General features: G+C 37.7%; 1 long non-coding RNA gene across 1 annotated transcript; it reads right to left on the reverse strand.

Moving 5' to 3' along the window:
• Positions 1-3,507: 3,507 nt before the first annotated feature.
• Positions 3,508-3,921, reverse strand: LOC106961137 (uncharacterized). The gene is made up of 2 exons (XR_001427716.1): positions 3,723-3,921; positions 3,508-3,644 (listed from the first exon to the last, which is right to left on the reverse strand). It is a non-coding gene; the product is annotated as an uncharacterized LOC106961137 (long non-coding RNA).
• Between the last annotated feature and the right edge of the window lie 211 nt (positions 3,922-4,132).

Here is a 4,132-nt window from a genome sequence, read left to right on the forward strand (position 1 = left end):
ACATGAAAAATTATATTTACATTCTTTGTAATCCACAGTGAGGCTCGAAGCTGCTGTCCGACTCACCACCTCTATATTGTGCGAATGTTGAAAATACACAATTTAGCTAATGCGGTGTTTCCATTAAATAAGAAATGAGTCATTGAAAATCGTGGCGGCAATGGATGTAAAACCTTACATTAGATATATTCATATTTCAGCCATGGCATTCATAGTCATAGTTACCCATCAGAAAACATTGGTGTTTTATTGAGGCGTTGGAATTATAAACTCCTTATACTTATATACGATAATTTGGGGAAATTGTAGTCTGCGATGTTACAGAAGAGCAATACTTTTCAACAACAAACTCAACTTTTGATTAACTTTACGATGCCGTAAGCCAGTTACCCATTGTCCACTGACCCTGTGTGTGCTTTTATGAGGTTTATTTTTAGTGTGGTTTTGGGAACTGACGGTCTGATGGGACAGCTTTCCCTGCTGTCTGACTGTGACATTTGTCGCAGTCCTCCCAAGCATTATGCTAACACTGCGGTAATGTTAAACTAGCGTGTTTTCATTGAGAAAATTTATTTTCGTAATTTTAGTGGATATGCAGCTATTAAAAAGTTGGTAGAAGAGTCTGAGAAGTAACACATACAGCAAATTTCAGACCTCTCTGGCCACACGTTACATCTAGCAATGTAACATTAAAACAAGTTTTATGGGTGTGAATACTTTTTCCAGGCACTGTATCTAGAAGGACATGTTTTTATAGAACAGGGATTCACAAATCATGGTTGTGTGTCCAGACCACTCAATTAACCTGATGTGGACTGACGTAGCTTCATTAAAAAAGACAAAGAGGCTCTGGTGATCTTCAGATTCTCATAGAACACCATTCAGAGAGCTGGCCTGAGGAGCATTTACAACTTTCACTCAAACTATTACCTTGCTGATGAATGGCTGCGGCACCATGACTTAATTATGATTACACAGGAAATGCTGTCCATCCCTAATAATGACCCTGATGGCCATTGATAAAAAGGCCTGATAAACGCAGACTTCCTGAGCACGGCTGGATAAATACAGCCTCGGTAATGAGACCCAAACTGCCGAGGATGACAGCTCTGCTCTATATCATATGCTGCTCTGGTGCTGTGCAGTGGCAGCAAGGAGAACACTGTGTGTTTGTGTCTGCGTGTGTGTGCGTGTGTGTGGGGGGGGTTGCATTCATACTATAGAGAGGTTTTGAAACTTCAGAGTGGGTCCTCTCATTCACAGCTGGCTTTCAGACACAATTTCAGAGACGATGATGAGAAAGTCTCTCGGAGTCACCTGGTTCTGTTAGCGTCGCACTCTGACGACTGAAAGGCAATTGCATCAAATCCATGCGTAAGATTTTGAAGAAAAGAAAAGTTAAATAACTGTCAAAATGATCTAATGCGCTAAAAATATCAGACTAAAGTCTTTTCTGTTGCATAAACCAGTTACCTATCAAAGTTAAGCCATCTTTTGCTCTCTGCTAAGGTGATAACAAGTCAACAGATGTATAACTGAGAAAATACAGTTTACTGTTTGGTGTAACACATAGCTGGGTCTTTATAAATTCGAATATCACAGACACTTTTGAAAAAGTATTGAATACCCTGGATCAGTGTTGGAGAAGTTTTCATCTTTATGGACTTGAACAAATCCTGAGCGTTGTTTTAAACATACCACACCCACAGGGGGCAGTGTAGCACAAAACTAAAACCTGCCAGCCAATCAGATTACATCAAAACAAGCATGACTTCCTGTTAGGAATTAAACATAGGCCAGGAGGTTAACTTGAAAGCTAGGTGCTTTTGAGCTACTTTTAATTGATGTATTAGAAAATAAAATGATTAAAACGCAAGACAATGTCAATAGGGAATATGTCAAAGCCAGTATGTGAATATTTTGGCGCATCATTTATCGCAGACTGTGTGGAACTCTAATTTTTCATTTTTCCATAGACACACAGACACTAATGCAGAGGTTTCTCAAAATTCTACTTGGGTTGGAGTTTTATAAGTGATTGTTCTTAGTTATTTTAAACTGAATTTTTGTGTGAATGAAATTCCAAAACACTGAAAAATGTATTTGTTGTCCCAGATATCCGGCCATGTGTGGCCTGAGACAAAAGAAATGTATATTACAGAGGACTCAACATCAACTTCTTAAACAATTCCAGCTACAGAAGCTTGAATCAGAAGGGGCCAGCTGTCCCATGAGTGTCAATTAGGGTTGATCAACCAGTTCTCCAATGCTTCTTCACTGGATCACCTTTGATAGATAAAAAAAACAGGAACAACCTACAAGTGCTGAAGTGTTGAAGATGCTGTGACCCAGTCATCTAGCCGTCACAGTCCGGTCCTTTTCAAGCTCACTCAACCTTTTAGCCTTCCCATTTCTCCTGCTTCAAACACATCACCTTTGAGTTAAAAATGTTTACTGGAACATGAAAAGTGCAGCAGTGGAACAGTTGAAAATGTAGTTTTCTTGCAACTGGGAGATTGCATTTGATTCTAGCCACCTCCCCAGGGACTGCCGTATGTCAAAATATCCTTTCTCAAGATATTGTAAATGGTTAGAGTTTAACAGTGAATGTCACTTGCAGGGTAAAACAATTTTATGTGGTAAAAATGACCAAATCAGATGCTCTGCAGGATGATGATGCAAAGTTGGGCTGAGTGAAATCTTGAACCTCTCTAGGAAAAAACCCTAAACTTGCTTCATCTTAATGTTCTTATCAAGAATGGAAGGATGAATGGCATATCTGTACCATATACTGAAAGATAGTAAAAAAAAATTGTCTTCCAACCAATGAACTGTGTTGTGTGATTCCAGTAGCTCCACCCTAACAGTACTGTACCATTGTCCAATGAACTTACCACTGAAGGGGGCCCAGGAATGTTGTGGTACAGAAGAAACGGCGTACCAAACGGCATGACTCCTGCCGTACCGCTTGGTGGAAACGAGGCAAAATTCCAGCTCTCCATACAGTGAAGTCTCATTGTACAGGTTAGCCACATGTAACCGATAAGAAAGGTTACTTTAAATACCTTTAATAGTAGATGGCAAGTTAAGTTAATTTACTTTACTAATACCAACACTACAGAAGTATAAAGGAAGTTGGGCCTGATCAGGAGATTCTAAATTCGGGGGAGCCTAGGTGTGAACAACAGAGGAGAGCACACAATGTATATAAAAAAAGTAGAATTTAATATGAACAACATTTGTGGATCCAAATTGTACAAATAAACAAAAATTGTGCGCTTTTTCTAAAAAAAAATTAGCTCATTAGCACATTAGCTCTGACCTACAGAGAATAGAAAGTTCCTAAGTAATAAGAGCACATTACAGCACCATGACATTAACAATGTCGAAATATTAAAACATGTACCAATAGAAAAAGAAGTAAGTTTACATAGGACAAATACAACATACACAATAATAATGATATAAAGTTTACAATACAATTTTATTTTTTATTAAATTTGAACAGGTATTTTAGCCAATTTTTAGCGAATTTACTGGGCCAACGGCTGAGCGCGTGCGATTACTCACCTATGCTTCAATGCTACACAACTACAGGGGATTTTTTCCGGACGTCAGCTGTTAGAACAGAAGCTTTCTGAGATCTAATAAAAAAAAAAAAACAAAACAGATTCACTATTTTGAATTATAAATTCTGAGATACTATTTTAACATTGTCTTACCAATTTCCAGGATTCTTCGTAGAATTTAACACAATCTTACAGGCAATTTACGGAACAACCGTCAGCTCTCAGCTCTCAAGGGAGTTCTTACACGCAATCTGAGCTAAATCTCAACGCTGCAGTTAAAGGGGCAGGACAATCAACCTGATTGGCTGATGTGAAATCAGACTGTGCCAGTTATTGGTTGTTTAATCTGTCACTAAAATCAATCACTACAGGGATATTTCACAGGTTTTAAAGATTTTTAGCACTTTTTATCAATATTTATGAACATATTTACAAACATATTCTTTTTTTAACTTTATTACTTTTTAATCTCGTTGTAGAATAAGATATTAAATCAACATCTATTCATTTTTTACTTGTGTTTTTAACACTGGGTTACACACAGAATAGTCATTTTTATTTAG

Source organism: Poecilia latipinna, unplaced genomic scaffold (assembly GCF_001443285.1).
Source record: "Poecilia latipinna isolate Pla-1442-1.1 unplaced genomic scaffold, P_latipinna-1.0 Scaffold1268, whole genome shotgun sequence".
Lineage (NCBI taxonomy): Eukaryota > Metazoa > Chordata > Actinopteri > Cyprinodontiformes > Poeciliidae > Poecilia > Poecilia latipinna.